At 40.2% G+C, this 19,327-nt stretch overlaps 1 protein-coding gene across 4 annotated transcripts in view; it reads left to right on the top strand.

Annotated features, from left to right (window-relative positions):
- The window catches only part of GALNTL6 (polypeptide N-acetylgalactosaminyltransferase like 6), a 930,232-nt gene that overhangs the window by 603,266 nt on the left and 307,639 nt on the right, over window positions 1-19,327 (top strand). The gene's annotated exons all lie outside the window — the stretch shown is intronic.

Genomic DNA, 19,327 nt, shown 5'->3' with positions numbered 1-19,327 from the left:
ATACCAAATGGGTTTTTAATATTTAAAATCCATCTGTTTACTTACGAAGGGTAAATGCTTGGAAATGAGGCTTCTGAAATGCAAATGAAGAGCTGCTACAAGACTTCTTTCTGCTTGGGAAAGCTCAACACTTCCCTGACAAAAGGGAGTAATATAAGCTCCAGTAGAATCCAATAATATCATACACGATGTCAGTTCCAGTAATGCATGATACACGCATGAGGAAATCCGGTCTTCTGTTCGCTCTGACTGCATCGTGAAATGCTTCATCAATTCAAGGAAAGAGGAGATTCAAATTAACACAGTTCTTTGAAAACAGTCAGCCATTGCCATCCTAGGATGCCTTGGTGTATAGAAAACAGCTAACAAACTTAAGAAGCTAAACACGATTGGGAGGAGGTTGTTTCTATCACCACTCGTGGAGTACCAAGGGGCAGGCCCCTGCTCTAATAGGTTTGTTCCAGAATGTTTTACATTTAGGGAATTATTCTCAGTTCATAAATTCATGAGCACTTACAATAGTAGACCTTTCTGTAGATCATCATTAATATACCCAGAAGTTAAAAATTACTAGGTCTGTGAGTAAAACGTCATGATGGACTCTTACGGACAACCTGGTATGCCTTCATTAGAAGTTACTAGCATTTAAACACTGCCAGGTATGTTCCCACCGGTAGGCTTCCTCAGGACCCCTTAAGGATTGTTATTTCACTGCTTTCGATTTAAAATCTTGTTGTATCTACCTAATAGAACAAGGCCAGCAAAATCTAACCCTCATGGTTTAAGTTGTTCCCTGTTATACGTTGAAAAATCAATATGCTATGTAGGGTATTGCGTTTTACCATTGTTTAAAATTCTCCAAGTACGTAATGGCTAAGCTGATAGAATTTTATTTCTCATTCCTGTAAAGTCTCAAACAAGTCATCCTGATGGGCAGAGAGCTCAGCTGCGAGCGGCATGCCCCCCTTCCCGCCGCTCCAGGGTGCTGCCTGGCTGGGCTCTCTGGCTGGGCACCTAAAACCCTGCCCCACCCAGAAGATGGAAAAGCCCCTGGAGCCCCACCAGCCTTCCCTGACCGCGGGCAAGGCAGAGCGTGGCGTCCCGAGAGTGGCTCCTCGTGTCACAGCCCACTGAGGGGCTCGCTGCCTCCACGCCCCTGAACCCCACCCTTCCTCTACTGAATCCGAATGAAGGGGAAGGACCAGTGGTTCTGGACTTTCAAAAGCTCCTCTGCTACTTTTAGGAGCACTGAAATTTAAAAACCATTGTAGAAGTAACACATTAAAATATTTTAATCTCCATCTCACAGATTGAAAAATAATCTGAGATAATATCAGAGCCCGTATCCATTAACTATTCACATCTAAGTCACTGTTTTAAGGGTCAGGGATTCAAAAATAAAGAGGGCTTGTTTCCAGCCTCAGGAGAATTGTAATCCAGGTGAAGAGGGATATAAGACATGTATGGATAATTAAAATATGAGTCTTTCTCAGGAGGGTACTCTAAAAAAGTACAAACACTATGGTTGTAGACAAAGTTTTTTTAAAAAAGAGTGTTTTAGGCTGAAGGAGGATATTTCAAGGACCAAGTAGTATTTGAGATGTTCAGGGGAAGGCTCATTTGATAAGGGAAGATGAGAGGAAGGACTTTTCAGGTGGAGGGAAACATGCGGACAAGCTTAGAGAAAGCTTAGGGAATGTTAAGCAATCCGGTTTCACTGGAGTCTGTCTATAGCAGGGCAAGGTAATCGGGTAAGGAATCAGGTTAAATGGATAGTAGGACATAAATCCTGGAAGGTATGTTTGAACAAAGGTTGCCATCAAAGGCATCCGTAACCAGGTGGAGGAATTAGATTTCATTCCGAAGCTGTTGGGAGCAACGGGCACTGTGTGAGCAGGGCAGGCAGGATGGGAAACGGCCAGGGGGTTCCTGATCCCTTTCTCCTTTGAGCCTCGATGTTTGCTGACTCATCCTCGTGTCCCTGTGACTTTGCTTTTACTCTCCGGAGATGTCCTTTCCTGCCCCATAGGGAGGTCACCGTCAAATGCCGTGGCAGCCATTCTCTCAGCTCAGGGAAATGATTCAGGCCCGTAGGTCATCCCAGGCTCCCTGCTGGCACCGTAGAGATGAGTCTGTGTCATGGTTTATTCCTTGTACATGCGCTGTTTTTACACCCACCCTTCACTGTGCCTGTCTCTGTAGCTTTCTTTGCAGTTGCTCCCCAAGGTTCAGGCTCACGGAAAACTTCCGTGGGACTATGACATTGACCCCATTACCCATTTTCCCGTATGTTGGGAGGGCTTTTGAGGGAATAAGGTATTTCATTTCTCTGTTTAATTCTCTGTCAAATTAGAGTATTAACACCAGTCTGTAACACAGTAGTGGAAATGTTCTAACAGTGAAAATAAATTGAATGTTTCCAAAGCCCTCCCGTCAACAGCCCTTCCATCCCTCCTGCAAACCAAAGTTAGAAGACCTAATACATTTTTTAAATGATGATAGGAAGACATTAATATACATTTTCATGGGTACTCTGTATTTTTTGCATAATTTTGCTTTGGACCTCAAACTGTTCCAAAACACACACACACACACACACACACACACACACACACACACACACACACACACACACACACACACATCTGTGTAATTCCCTCACACTGATTTTGACCTATTTTGAAGCTGATGAAAAAACAAAAGACTTTTGTTTGCTATTGAGTTTGACATTCTGATATTTCTTTATGATTAATACAAAATGAACATGTATGGCTGGTTTCCTATATATTTCCTCCCATAAAACAAATGAATGACAAATCGCTCCAGAAACATACTTCATTTTTATGGCCAGCATTTTTGTCTTGGGAATGGAAATATGAGCATCTTGAATCTAATTCAGTTCTAATTAACATAATACTTATTAAGTGCCTGCCCCTGTGTTATGTGATAAATGATATTGATTTGGAAAAAGAGAACTCCCTACCCACAGGGTGTTTATATTCTAAAAAGCAGAAAAACAGAAAATGTTTTTCTTTCCTCTCTGATCTTTATGGTGGCCTGTTGGATAGCTCTAGTATCTCCATTTAGATTATTTGCAGAAATCTCAAACATAATATGCAACAGAATTTTTTCTCTTATTCCTTTGTGACCTTATTTGTCATCTTATATTATTATCTAAGTTTGTCAACCTACTATTGCTGGACAGTCCCATCTGGGGAGGTCTCTCTGTGCACTAGGCAAAACCTCAACCCAGTCAGGGGAGGGCGGGCTCCAGACCCCAATTGGGAAGAGAATTCGCATCAGGTCCAGCTAGTGCAGGCAAGGAAGGAATTCACTAAAGTGAGAGTAGTGGTGAGGGTCAGCGGTGGGAGAGTGTAAGCCCCTCCCTCCCCAGAGCTTCCCAGCCACTTCCTACCTATTGGAAATAAAACAGAGAGAGAGAGAAGGGGCTTGTGGGGAAGACTGGAGGATTGAGTGATGTAGCCAAGTGACAAAGTCAGGTACACCAGTGGGGGATTTCTTGAGCCCAGTGAAGGGCTGAGCCCTTGTCTTTGTCTCAAGACAGAATCAGAGACACAGTGTAGGGACACCAGGCATGTTTTTTACTTAAAGGTACAGTGTGTACTCAGACAGGAGTGCAGGTGACCTCAGAGAAGAGGTGCACTTAAAGGTTTAGGTTTTGGGGTTTTAAAGGACCTTTAGGTAGGGATTGGCATAAGGCATGATGTATAGTGATTATTAATAATCCCTTTGAAGTTTTATTTTAAGAATAGGGTTATATAGGTGACTGTGTTGATCTGAAACTCAGCCTTCTTTATCCATGTAGGCTCATTTATACTCCAGAGGTCTGTCTCTAGTCCTGGTTACCATGTTACTTAATTTATTAAGGCAACTGGAAGAAGATAAAGAACATATAGATTAAGATAAAGAATAAGCTGGACCTTTTTCACAAGCTTTATCACAAAATGATATCTCACTATCATTATCAATGCAGTCTGTTCTCTATTATTAATGCTTTATTTCCCCCATCAGGAAACATACATTTGGTAGCTTTTAGGGCAATAAATTCCTTAACTAGGTATATTCTAGGTACCTGACAACTGACCAAGTATATATAGAATATGCAATGTAGAATAAGCAGAATACGCAGTGGGAATATTATAATCATCAATGATGTTGCCTCAATCTCACCAAGACAAATATGTAAAGAGAAAAATTATATCTTCACTGACTAGTCTGTTGATGGTCAAACTTGACTGTTGGTATTATATACTATACCTGAATAACAACATATTGTGAGACTCTTGGTGGACCTTAACTTCTATTTTCTGTCAAAAGACAGACCAGCTTGGTTACTCATGAAGGATTCCTCACTTTATTCTACCACCCTTGGAACAGGTATCATTACAGAATCCGCAGAAATCACATTTAGAACCGTTATGGGTTGAGTTCGTTCTCCTCAGTCCTCGTCCCCCCACAACAAAGAATTGAAAAGCAGAAACACAGTAGCGAAGCAGAAGGAAAGTTTTATTTGAAAACACTTGTGGGGTAAATTGCAGAATTTCCAGAATCTCCTGCCTGTCCTTAGTCCACTTACGTATCAGTAGGTGTTAACCGCTGCGGCCTCCAGGGCGAGGGGTGCAGATACAATGGCCTTTCTCTCGTCCCTTCATTTCTGATGCTAACTGGTCTGGCTTCTGCCGGTCACCCTGGCCCCACCCACGGAGTTCCGTCCAGAAGGCGGGTAGGGATGTGAGGCCCGCAGAGGCTGCGGACACCAAGAGCACCAAGCGGGCTTTGCAAGCAGGGACAGGGGAGGAAGTAGAGAGCATGCCAGGAGGGCAGAGCGGGAATGGAGGCTGGAGGGGCCAGATGGCGCCAGGCCTAGCTGAGCAAGCTGTGAGCAAAGAAAATGGTTTCGCCCAATTAACACTTTCCCTTGACTCATTTCGGCTTCACCAGTTCCACAGGGGACTCGCCCCAGGCAGGAAGTACCCCTCCCCCACCAGAGCCACAACCCTCCAGGGAAGTACCCCTCCACAACCAGAGCGGCCAGGGTCCAGGGGGCAAAGGCGGGCTGCTCAAGGGGAGGTGCTGCTTACGGGGCTTTGGCGGGGCAGAGAAGTCCTTGACTGACAGTCTTTGGTCTTGGGGGCCTGGTCTTACCTGGTAAAACGAAGACGTGGGCTGCGCCCTTGTGTTTGCTGTGCCTGCCTCTCTTTACTCATCTGGGGTGTGTCTGTGCTTGGAAGCTGCTCAGTTGGGAAGTTGCTTTTCATCTGGGGGGTGTCTGGACGTTCCAGGTCACTCCTGGTCCTTGAACTTTAACTTATTAACATTGTGAGTCTTCCCTGGCTCCCTGGTTTTATCTGGTTAGCAATTTGAGTCTATTTTAGTGGGTTTTACTGGCTTTATTTTCCCTCCACCTGTTTATGTCTATCTTTCTACCCAACAGAGCTAGGCAAATATTCCCCCTATAATGGCAAATCAGGGTGTTTGGTCGTGATTATAATTTTCCTCCAGAAGAAAAAAAAACTAAGTTGGAAATTAGACATTTTAAGGTATATTGATAATCTTTCTGTATCAGTCTCCAAGTTAATGTTAACTTCTATATTTATACATTGTCTTTAGCACTTTTACAATAAATAGTACTTCCATAATGTATAGGAAACTGAACATCGTAATATTTTTCTTTTAGCTTAAAACTATAGCTTTTAAGGTGGAAAGTATCAAATCATAGTTATATTTTGATATTATTTAAAAAGTATTTACTATTTACGTAAGTTTCAGAATTTTATAGATTTCAATTATATGTCTTTTCCACTGTCCTGCCCCGTTTAGTACATCTTCTTACATATATAAAAATAATCTTTGACAAGGGATCTCAAAACATGATTACTTTTTTTCAATGTTTTCTATTATATCTTAATATGGTCCAAAATTTAAAAATTAGATATAATTCCAGTTAGGTCATACTTATACCATTTATGCTACTGGGGAGATATTCTTTTTGGACCTTTTGTGGGTTTAGGATAAAAAATGTCCCAAAGAGAGTGTTTTTAAAATCTCATAGGGTCGTGTTACAGATATGTTTCCTACCTTTTAAATGAGAATTTTAAGATATTTTAGTCCTTATGAACTGTGCCTACCTGCTTTGGGTGGCCTTGCCTCACCTTTGGTCTGTACCCAGGCATGAGAATACAAGTTCACAAGCTAATCCAGTGTTAAGAGAGACCGTATTTTTTTAAAAATCACCTATATACTTCCTACTTATATATTTCTCTAATTCAGACCTATAGAGGGAAAACATTCTAATATTGCTAATGAGAGAAACCTTACCTGTTGTTGTAGAGTGTACATTGAGCTTAACTGGCAGAATAAATGAAGGGTGGGCGACAAAGCAAAATTCATCAGTGTCTTAGTAATGAGTGATTTCAACAATGAATTATTTTTCCACATTCCATCAGAATACCACGTGTGTGTATGTGTACGTTTCAGGAAAAGCAATGAACATATAGAATATATCATTATTCAAACTTGTAAACATTTTCATTCAGTTGAGTAGTTCTATATGAGGAGACATTTATGTATTTATCCAGTCATTCAGGAATTTTAATACTCAAGGGCTCTTTCATAAAACTGAAATACAGCAATTTGGGGGAAAACTATAATTTGTAAAACTATCTTCTTTTAACCTGTGTGAAAACTCCAAAAATAAGTTGGTTAAGTAAATCCTATTATTTAGCAATATAAGGGTGAATATTAGCTAACCAAATATTTCCAGACATAATTAATATCCTCAGGTCCTGCCCCATTAGCAAGCATTCTCATTGGCTGGAGTCACAAAAACCAGTGAATTTGCTTCCCAGGAAGAGCAATGGGGTGTGGCCCTGCCTTAGGGCTCTGCACACTCCTGTACAATTGTCTTTATTATAATGTGATTGTTTTTCATTCAATTCCACAAATTACATTTTATCAAATTACTATAGTGAAGCATGTGACATAATGTTCTCACTAATTAAAATCCTTGTTATCTCTATACTTGGGTTAATAGAGATAGTTACTCTTTTACTAACCTCTGGAGAAATATATTAGGAAATGCTTCTGCTCAGCATCTTTTGTGCTATTAAATAATAGTTATTTGTGCTTTGTCAGTTGTAGAAAAGAACCTACACTGTTTTGCTTTGGGGAGAACTATGTGTCAATTACAGTAAATGCTAGAGTTCAGGGTTTTCTAAGAAGTGGAATTCTGGTCGGATTTGACAGTCTAAGTAGACCAGCGCCTGGCATTCCATATCCTTGGAGACCTCACAGTGAGGACAGGCCCACACTCAGGCTGGTTTAATTTGTTAGCAATCAGCATTGAGTCAAGGCCTCCAGCACAGACTCAGAAACACTGGCAGTATCAGTAACATTGTTCCAGGACAGGGACATTAATTAAGTCACACAAAAACTGTCCGACTGTTCTTTATTTTTGTATGTCCCCTTCCTCCACAAAACAAAAATGCCCCAGGCAAACCGAGTCCTAGTTTATAGCTGCTGCCTTTTTTCTTTTTTTTTGAAGATAGAATATTTGGGTCAGATTTCACTTGTGAATGTTGGAGAATTTTCTGCTGCTGCAGATATTCCCTTTCCATAGCATTTTCTTCCATTGTCAAATAATTGGATCTGTCATGACATCACCACCTTTGGTATTTAGGAACAGAAGGCAAATTCCCTGGCCTAACTGCATAAAAAAAAATGCTCCCTGGTTGCACAACATATAATTTAAACAACAAAAAGCTTCTTTTTAATCAACAGACCATCTGCCTTGACTGAGTGGCGATATCTGAAAACACAACAAAGTCTGAAAAGTATGGCCCAACATATTGACTGCGGTCATTTTTTTCCTTGGAAAATCAACTAAGAGAACCTGTCTTGTTTTCTTAGAATTTTGAAAGAAGTAACCTCTCTATACCTCTCATAATTATTTCTTGCTTCCCAAATGCCAGCTGGCTCATATGCAGTAGCAAATATAATGAGGATCTTCAAGATAACTGCCTTTAGAAATATGCCATGGATTGTAGCAGCGCATGCCAGCCTCTTGATTTTTTCCACAAATAGCCAGAAGACCAGTTGGCAGAGCCCAGGGCCAGTTTGCCATCTCCAATGGCAAGAGCGACAGGAGCAACTAAGAAATCAGCACCCTCTCTCCTGCACTTCGCAGCAATTATTCTCTTTATAAATATGCCCAAGCTTACGTCTAGTTTCATGACAGGTTTAAATAGTTTTAAGCAATATAATTTAATGCCACCCATTTAAAAATAAACACATATACAAGTTCTTTTTCAACCAGAAATTTTATATTTCTTCTCCTAGATTCCAATATCCTTATGAAACATTTTTTGCTTAAAAGCCTTATTGTTTTTCCTATTATGTGCAACAAAAATATGTAGTATATTGTCTAGTAATTAACACTATTCACTTTATCAGTATGTTAAATTGATTTTTTTTTTCTGGTGTGCTATAAAGTTTTCTATTCCAGGACAATATACTATAGAAAAATTAGGGAGAGGTAAAAAGATGCCGTACTTTCTGTCAGGTAGGAAAAGAATGTTTGTGAAAGGCAGGCAACCTTCCAACTGCAGTACATCCCTAAGCAGATTGATTTTAGAAAATAAGTACATATTGAATTTGAAGATGGAAATTTTCCCTTAAAACCGTCCGTGTGCCTGCTTAACCAGGTGTACATCAAGTGCATGTACGCGCCAGCTCCAGAAAGCCCGTTGGTTAGCTGCAATGAGTCTGATTCTGTTACCAGACCAAACAAGTATGTTCTGCTCCTCTGTAAATATTTGCAGATTTTATACAGTTAATAAAATCCAAATTCTTTGGAAAACTTTATCTTTTCATCATGCATAGCTTTTAGGAAAGGTAAAACTATGATCACATGGGTGTCATTAAAAAGAGGCTCTCATATACAAAAAAAAAAATTGGAAGAAAATGGCTTGGTTGGTCTAACTGGTCGAGAAATTTGAGTGTATGGTTAAGAATTAAACCCCTTTTGCCCCGTATTCTGTCATTAACAAACAACAACCTATTCCTACTGATAATCTTTTATGTAAACTTTGCTGTGACCCTACCTTCTGGAAGGTGTATGTGGCACCCACAGGAGGTTCATTAACTCTGTTAGCCCCAGAGGTGCTGGCCTGTTACATGAGCCTTGATATCACTAAGCTAGAAAATGTTATTACCCAAATGAGTCACATTCTTATGACAGATGTCTTCACTTTCACCCAGAAGAGAGACAGGTCAGAATTGGAGGAAATCAAAGTGACTGATGTTTGAGTAGAGTACTGGAGAAAAAAACCTGACCTGTGCAGAGAAAAGCCCTGTGAGTATTTTGCTAAATACTAAGCTGATGTGCATGTAGTAAAACTATGTGTGTCCAGGTGAAGAATAACTCTTGGGGAGGTGAGCTGAATGATTCCATGATCATGTCACAAGAGGGACGAGAGACATCTAAGCTTGTCCAATAGATGGATGGTCCCCATTAAAAATGAAGACATTCAGTAGAGACTCTGGAAGTGTCATACTCTAGACCCACCCTAACAACACTTAAAAACCAGCCTTGAAACATCAAAATGATCCTCTGCGACTTAAATACCTGCCAAAACAAAAATTGCCACTCCATAAAGGAAGACAACAAAAATACAGACACTTGACAACATAAAATACATAATGTCCAGCATCCACCTGAAAATTATTAGTAACATGAAAAGGCAGGAAATGTGATCCCAGAGCCCAGAAAAAAAGTGGTTAATAGGACAGAAACCAGAAATGATTGGAAGATGGAACGGGGAAGAAAACCTTTAAGACAGCTTTTTAAAAAGTGCTCTAAAGCATTTAAGAAAACATGAACATAAAGAGGATAGAAAGAAAATACGTTTTTAAAAAACCAAGTTGAAAGTCTAACACTGAAACATTAAATATTTGAAATGAGAGCTTCCCTGGATAGATTCAATGTGAGATGGGACGCCGGCTGGAAAGGTCACTGCTCTGGAGAACAAGGCGACGGAAACAATCTAATCTGAAGCCCAGAGTTAAAAAAAAGCACATAAGCTTAGTGACTTGTGAGACAATATATCAAGCAGTCAAACACTTATAATTGGAATTCCCCATAAAAGAGGATGGGATTTATAGGAAAAATAATTGTAGAAATAGTGGCCAAAGTTCACCAAGTTTAATGAAAACTGTTACAGTGCAAATTCAAGAAGCAGAAAGTACCACAGGTATGAAAAACACGAAGAAAATCACACTCTTATTTAATTAAGGAAATGAATAACACAATTGATGGAAAAACATTTAATCATCAGCCTCAGGGTTGGGAACACTTCTAGTAAGTGGAATAAAATAAGAATGCTAGAAGACTTCTTAAGAAAACATGGCAATCTTGAGGACAAGAGAATGAGATCGCCAATATAAAGGGGAAGAGAAACAGCATAGAATTCTGTAGGCAGTGAAAACATTTCAGATATGAATGCAAAAGAAAGCTACTATCAGGCCAAAAAAAGAGCAGAGCTAGCGTACTTGCACAAGAGATGTTAATGGAACTTCCTCAGGATGTGAGAAAATGACACTTGATATAGAGACCTGGATCTACAGAAAGAAGTGAAGACAGAGAATATGTGCACAAGTATAACATACGATTTTTCTCAGTTTTAGTATCTGTAAAAGAATTGAATGTTTGAAACAAAAATATTAACAGTATATTAGGGATCAGAGCATACATAGCAGTCGAGTGGACACCAACAGCCTGAAGGAAGGCGAGGGACTGTGGAAGTTAATGCTGCAAGGGTCTCAGGCACACGTGGTGTTGCTTGGGGAGTGTTCATTGTATTTAAAAGAACGCACACTGCTTTGAGCATGACCTGAAGGACAGGTCAAGTGGGGCGATAATGTTACTCAAATATTCCATATCCTCATAAACTTTTTGTGTCTGGTTTTCTGTTAATGACTCATTGAAGAGGACTATAATCTTCTATTATAATCGTGGATATTCCTGCCTTTTCTTTTCCTTCTGTCAGGTCTTTGTGCATATAAAGCTCTGGGATTATGCGTGTACACATTTAGAGTTGTCATGTCTTCCTGATGAACTGACCTTCTATCATTATGAAATTTTCCTATTAATCTCTGATATATTTTTTGTTCTAAAATCCACGGTGCCTGATACCACTATAGCCATGGGGTATCTTGCCTCTTTTCCTTTTAACCCACCTTTGCTTTATATTTAAGATGCATTTATTGAAGAAAATATATGCTTTTTGTGTTCAATCAGGTAATCTCTACTTTTTAACTAAAGTGTTTGGGTAACTTACACTTAATATAAATTTCAATCTGACTGGGTTTAAATCTCTCCTCTTTATTTCTTTTCTGTTCTATCCATCTGTTCTTCTTTCCTTCGTTTCTTATTTTCTGACTTCTTTTCGATTAACTAAGTACTTTCATGTCCTATTTTATCTTCTCCACTGTGTTATGAACCCTTCCATTTTGCTTACTTTATAATCGTAGTTTTAGAGTTTTAAATGTGTATCTTTGATTTGGCATAGTTTATTTTCAAATAGCATCTTGTATCAGTTTCCATATAACGGAAGGCCTTGAAATAGTGGACACCTACTTTCTCTTCCTTTCTTTGGTGCTATTGTTATTATATATTTTACTACTTCCAGTCATTTTATAAAGCCAACAATATCTGTGATCCCAAATCTAAACAAAAACATTATAAGAAAAGTAAATTCATTTCCCTTATGAATACTGGAGCAAATATCCATAACAACATATTAGCACATTAAATCCCCATTGAAATGGATTCTTAAAAGGGGATACATCATGAGCAAGTCGGGTATCCCAAAAATAAAAGGTTGGACTGCTATTCAAAAGCCAGTAGTGTAAATGACATACTAATTTAAAAACAATAGAAAACCATTTCACGTTCATAATAGGCACAAAAAAGGCATGTGAAAACTTCAACAGCAATTAATGACTAAAAAGATTAAAATTCTTAGCTTACTAGGAATAAAAAGGAAACACCTCTATCTGATTATGGGAATCTCTTAAAACCCCACATTTAACGTACTTAATGGTGAAAGCTGTAACAGTTTTCTCTTAAGAATGGGATAAAGGCAGAGATGTCTGCTCTCAACATTTCTCTTCAATGTTATGTTGGAGGTCTTGGCCAGTAACGGAAGGAGAAAAGGTGCCACACTTGCTGGAAAGGAAGAAGTGAAACTGACTTTATTTGTAGATGATACGGTAACATGTGAATCTACTTGTGAGACCTGTGAGAAGTAATAGAATTTATCAATGTTAAAAGGTATTAGTTCCATTAACAAAATTCACGTGTATTTCTATTAACAAATCACTGAAACACAATTCTTGAAAAATACTGTCATTAAAAAGAGCACCAAAATTATCACACACTTAATAGTAATAAAAATCACAAAGTTTTACTGATAAATTAAAGGCATTTTTAGAAAGTTGAGGAGATAGACTGTGTAAATGGGCATGAAAACTCAATGATATTGAAATAGCAATGCTTTCCCAATTTCTCCATAGATTCAATGCAACTCAAATCAAAATTCAATCATGCTCTTTGTAGAAATCAACAAGCTGTTTCCAAATTTTATAGATACATTCTGAAACTCTGGACTAGACAACAAAACTTTGAAAGAGAAGAGAAAAAGAAAAAATGTATACTACTGAAATTAAGAATTTTTATAAAGCTACAATAAATAAGGTCAGATAGTATTGCTGTAAGGATGAGCATATGTGTAATATGCAGAGTCAGAAAGCCGATCAGGGGCTGCGAGGGGCCGTGGGTGTTGAGCCACGGATCAAGTGTGTTGATTGCAAAGGACACAGAGGACTTTTTTAGAGTGCTGCAAATGTTTTATTTTTAATGAAATAAAAGTGGGTATACAAGTTTACATTTAAAATGGGTAACAAGTCACTCTATGTAAATTCACTTTAGTAAAGTTGACTTTAAAATTACATATATGTACTATGAATATACTGGGCTCTCACTTGCTAACAATTGTAAGCAAAATTTGTTCACTTTTACACATGTGAATACTGTACATTAAGCCCGCATCACATTTAAGACCTTGGCCTCCTAGAGGCGGACCATCGGACTGAGGCTGTTGAAAGGGCATTTGCCCAAAACTCTGAGAATCACCGCTAAAGCCAATCCATCCTTTTCTTTGGGGCAAGATTGCCGTTGTGAGGAAGTGCTCCAGAAAATAATGAATAGGTAAAAGGTAGCAAAAGCAAGACTACAAATACCAGGAGGGAAATTTCACTTTAGAAACAAAGCAACATTCATTAAATCGTAATATTAGGAAAAACAAAAACAAAATTTGATGGAATTTGTAGGATTTTGTCTTCCTGCACAGCAGTCATATTGAACCTTTCCTTCTTTGTGATTTTTCTGTGAAAGCATACTTTTTAACTTTTATCTGAGTTCTATATATCAATGCTTGAGTCCATACTGAACAGGTTCACCTCAGTGGCAGTACCCGTCGCTCACCGCTTTGTAATCAGCACACACTGGGAGACTTACGTTGCCTGTTACAACATATCAGGAACGCAATAGTCTTCAACTATTTTGTACCCACTGGGTTTTCTCTGTCCCACAGTCACAGAAAAGCATCTCATACCCACTGAAAATCTTAAGTACATGCCATTCTTTGAAGGAAAAAGACTTTGTGGATAGTCAGAGTAAGTGCTTCATTAGTACTATAAATAAAGGCAGAATTCTTGCCTGCTGAGTGGTGAATTAGTATCATCAGGCTCTGTCAAGGAAGATTACCATGATATGATTTTTATCGTTCTTCATGCTGTTATGGAATGAAAAGTGTGTGAACTACAGAAGAGAAGATTAACCAGAGATAGGATACATTTCTCTCAAAATTCTAAGGGATATAGGAAAAAAGCAGACTAGTTCTAAGCTGCTTAAATGTATATATATTTATACATGTATCATATATATTAAGTGTATATATTATATATACATATGTATGACAAAATAAGTTTGAAAAAATGTGTAAATATCAAAGAGAGATAATTAGGCTTAATATTAAAAAACTAAATACTAATTAGAGCTGCCCAAGAAGGAAATAAACTTGGATAGGCTAATGGAACAAATCCTATAATCCCTGAAGAACTTAAGCAGCATATAGTGGATATTTGCCAAAGATGCATATGGAAAAATTACATTAAGTGTAAAATGCTGATCACTAAGGCCTTTGAAATTTAAAGTTTCTTTACTGCATGTTAATATCTAGGTTTTAAATTTAGAGGGAACAAATTTAAAATACAGTTAAATATCAGCTGCATATACTTGAAGCTTTGAGGAGGAGAACCATTTTCCAGGCAAATAGTTTTTACTCAATTTCTGGTCAAGATTTTCCTTATCTTCTGTATAGTCTAGCTTAACAACCACATGTCTTTTCTTCATCTTTAGGATTTGTGAGTCCTTAAAAGCTTTGGTACCCATATGAGTGAATGGCTATGGTGGCTGAGATCCTTTGAAGTTAAAATAGCATTTTCACTGTGGACCTCCTCCACTCGCCTTCACAGTGACTTCTGAGGAGCAAGCCGGCTCCCCGCTTTCTGAAGTGCCCCCACTGTGACCACAGAGCAACAGCCCTTTTATCTCTTTGTTCCCAAATAATTCTCTTCAGGAAACTCAATGACAGTGAGCAAGCATACCAGGCACTGTGGAACTATAAAAGCCCAATGATTGGCATCAAGAAGCAAAAGCAAAAAATAGAAAGTACCAAGGGTGAATTGGAGAAAATTGGATAAAAGCATTTTATGGACAAAATGGCTTATGTGAAAGCCACAAACAGTAACCCCCGTGTCTGTGGGTCAAGCTTAGCTGTTGGCTTCCTGGTTCCCATACATGGTGAACTGGAACATAGATTTGTAAAACGTGCTACTAACGCGTAGGAGAACTGTGGCTGCTTTATGCCTTCAAGAAACCTATTGTATCTCCTTAAACATGGTTCATCCCAAATATTCCCACATCAACACTCAATAAACCTTTATCCAATATCTGTCTTGTACTACGCACGATGATAGCCATTTTCAGTGGTAACAAAGAAGAGACACTACCTTGCAGGGTGACCAGACTAGTAATGGTGGAGCTAGATGGGTAAATATATACATACTTACAGTAGAATAAAATAGATGCTGTAACAAAAGTTAATGACAAAGTGCTCTCAGAATCTGAGCGGTTTGAGGGGAGCAACTTGAACTTTAATCAAGGACTTCTAGAAAGTGTCCAGATAGTGACAAGGGTGCAGGACATCACTGGCAGAGGACAGGGTGTGCGCCAAGGCCCAGGACCTGGAGCGGGAGAGCGGCTCAGAACCAGCCATGAGCTTTGGTGTGGCTAGAGTGTGAGCTCTAAAGGGGAAAGAGGATTCAGATAACAAGAGGAAAGGCCAGGTTGGGGAGGGCCCTGTGAGCCATAAGAAGTCTGAGCATATACAGGGTGGGAAATCAATGTAAGTTTTTAAGGTAAGAAATGACAGTTTTAGGAATTTTAGAAAAATAACTAATCAGAGTATAGAGAATCAACAGTGAGCAGAATGTGGATGCTGAAGAGAGAGGTTATTGCGGTCGTCAAGGATGGTGAAAGGTGGGCAGGGTTTGAACTAATGGGCAAGACTGTTGATCGGAGAGGGGGACCCAGCTTCAGCAGGTGCCTTTGACAGGGCTGGTGATTCTGAGGAAACATGGGCAGCAGCATGATTATGACGGTTTGTTCCTCTGGGACGTGGCAGTGGATGAGCAGGTTTAGGTAGAATGCAGATTTGTGTACGCTGAGCTTGAGAAAGTAGCAGCCACCCTGGTGAGGGCACCTAGGAGTCATTTGATACGCACGGGTCTGCGGCTCAAGAGATAATCATGGCTAGAGGTGTACATAGGAGAAACACAGGCCTATATCAGAGGGGGACGTCAAGAACTGGTTGGAAAATGAACCACCTGATCTTGCACCTATTCTTTAACCCCTATTTTCTTAGCTCCCAAAGGTCTCTTACCATCCCTTTATTCCCCCTATGGGGATGTTAAGTGTGCAGGTGGTGGAGTTGGGGCTTCTGATCACCCACAAACCATGTAGGCAAATAGAGTCCACACACACCAGTGTGTATGCCTTCACTCCCGATATAAAAGTCACATAAAGTTAGATGTGAAGTACATGTGTTTAAGCATCAGACCAACAGGAATTCAAACCCTGACATCCTCTTTTACCAACAGAGAGATTTTGGTAAAATTGTATCTCTCTTAAGTCTCTCTCAGTCACATATAGATTTAAAAAAATAAGAGAATAAAGCATGTTAACCAGTATGTATATAAAATGCCAGGCAAAAATAGGCTGTTACTAATGCTGTTCTGTCATGAAGAGATAACAGGAGAGGTGCAGAAAATTGGGGGTGACATAAGCAAAATGTTTAACTCCTTTGAAATTCAATTTCTTCATGAGGAAATGGGGGGAGGGGGAAGCAAAATTACAGTGTTTCGGGAAAATAGAGATGGTGTGTGTGTGTGTTTGTGTCTGTGTGTGTGTTTACAGAAGGACATGGGATATGATTAATAATGATTAAAGAAAAATTGCATTTCTTTCATACACAAAAAGTCTAGAAGAGGTACAAGGGTGGTACTGGAGCACCACGAAGCCAGGGCACAGGGCATCGGGACACCATTAACAGCGGGAGGAAGCGCTGGCATCAGTTAAATCAGGACAGCAAAAGCCTCCCCAGAAGTCCTCGCAAGAGCCTGCGTGTGGGCCACACTAGAGGGACTCGGTCTCTCCTCACCCCTGCTTACAAAGGACCCTGGGAAAAGGGTTACCTCGCTTTTCCAGCCCAAGGAGAAATGGCCCGCGGCGTCTGTTGGGCAGCTGACAAGAAGAGTCTTTCAAGATCATACAGGAGACTTTTGATGTACAATGTGTCCTAAAATGTAATTGTCCTTTTCCAGTTTTCCCTCAGTTAAGGATATACTACAATAAAGTGATAGTCGTTACTAAGGCCTAATCACATACCAAAGGGAGTTCTTGATCTATTTTAGTGGCTTTCAGACATTTATATGCTTCAAAATACTTTGTTTAGCTGAAGTAGTTAAAGGAATCCCAACAAGTAAAATGAAAAAGGACGGAGCCTCTCTAGAAGATGGGATGGGAGCCCCGAGCCCTGGCCTACACATCCGGCCTTGCTGTCCCCTGTCCAGCACTGCCTGCCCTGGTCCCCAGCCCCAGTCCCCTTCGGGCCCACCTCCAGCGCTGCCTGGAACGCAGCCCGTGTGCTGTTCAACAAACACTCCTTCATCTTCCACGCACGCCAGGCGCTGTGCTGGCCCCTGATGTCGGCTGGAAGGGCAGATGGGACCCCTGCATATACAGGGATCATTTTCCAGGATAAGAGCCCGGCAAAGATATGGGGGGAAAGCCAAGTAAAATGAAGAATGGGTGAAATGATTTCAAGTTGGGTAATTTCTATATAGGAAAGAGCGAAGGGGCACAGGTAATGCAACACAGGAGGGCTCGCTGTGGGCACAGTGGTGGCAGAGGCCTTCACAAAGCAGAGTCCGGAGAATGAGAGGGTGTGGATGGCGTGAAGACCATGGGGAGAGGGAGGGCTTCTCCAACAGGAGAGCGAAGCCAAGGGACTCAGCCGGTCAGGGGCGACCGGCCAGGGCCAGGCCCTGCAAGGCCTTGAAAACGGTAGGAAAAGATAGGTTTTACTTTCGGTGTCATGGAAGGCCCTGGAAGGGAATTTTGAAAGGAAACCACAGACATCTAATTTACATTTTAATAAGGTCACAGAAATGTTGGAAAATAGGCAAAGCCTATGATTAATATTTTGACAAAATATCTTTAGAATTTCTAATCATTATGCCATCCTTGAGGTGGGAGCATCGTATGTTCAGAGCACCTAAATGTTAGGCTGAAAATGGGGTGATGAGGCCCTGGGTGGAGATGAGCTTCACACTGGCCCCTCCGTCCTGCCTCGCTGCCCCGCTTTGTGTGGTGCCTTCTCCCTCCTCCTGGGAAATCTGACCCATCCTGACACCTGTTTGTCCCTGAAGCAAGTGTATCAGAGTTTATTCTCAACCAGGCTGGATCCTCTCTACAGGAATGTTGTTCCAGAGAATATATGATTTCTCCCCACGATGACCCTTTGATTAGGTTTGAACTGAAAACAGACCCCCTACTGGGCAGAGACGCAGCCGGGCCTGGCGTAAACCCCCTGAGGCTCTCTCCTTCTCCTCCGAGATCTCTCTCCCTGTCCCCACCACGTCTCTGAGTCTCTCTGTCTCTCGTATTCCTATTTACAAGAATGACATGTAGACTGCAGAGGCTCTCAATAAGGTCATGGGAAGAAACCTCTCTCTATTCTAATAAATTCATCTTTTTGGACCCATTGAGGAGCTAAGTTCGGAAGCCCCACATGCACAGCAATGAAGTTTAAACTAACACCAGTGGCTCATCAGAGCAGGTCAGATAATCACCAATCAATTCATTCACCATTTTTGTTCTTTTTTCCCTGTGTTTTAGCTAATAAGTGTCATACAAAAAAATCCAATGCAAAAAATGAACATGAATTTTTAATAATTGAAGTCTTGTGGAAAAATATTTTGTACAATGATATAGATATGTTGTATAGTTTGATATGCATAAGACTTTCCAACTATTAGAATGGAAAATTTGATGATAACAGTCCAAGAAATTTGCTTCATACGCCTGTCTAGGAAATGCAGGGCCCATTTTATTGACAGGTTCGTAAAATCCTTCATGTTAAAACAGCAGACCCTCGCTAAGCAGATAGGCTGTTCCTCTTAAAAGAGGAGGGAAGGACAGCTGGCATTGTAAACCTAATAAGATGGGTGATGTGAATCAATTTGTACTGTCCTTGACTTTTGGCTTCTATTAGAATGCTGAAAGATCCTTGGCTACCCCTGGGATATGTCTAATTAATGGGTCTGGTTAAACAAAAAAGGGTAAGGTCAACCGTGAGCAGAAATTTTTTTTTCAAAAAAGTGTATTCCAGAGGGAAGATATGTTTTCCAAATTGCAAATGAGAAATTCACTCCTTAGGCCTGTTCTAACCAATGCACCAGCGTGTGTGGTCTTAGTGGCAGAGCCGGAAGAGACTTTCAGCCTCGCCGCAGACCCTGAGGCGAGGGGGTCACGCACCTGCTGAGATGATGGTCCTCCGAGCAAAGCAAGGACCCCAAAGAGCGGGCTCTGCATCAACCCAATCAACTTAAAAAAATAAAAATG

Source organism: Manis javanica, chromosome 3 (genome assembly GCF_040802235.1).
Source record: "Manis javanica isolate MJ-LG chromosome 3, MJ_LKY, whole genome shotgun sequence".
Taxonomy (NCBI): domain Eukaryota; kingdom Metazoa; phylum Chordata; class Mammalia; order Pholidota; family Manidae; genus Manis; species Manis javanica.
This window is presented reverse-complemented; position numbering and strand designations above follow the sequence as displayed.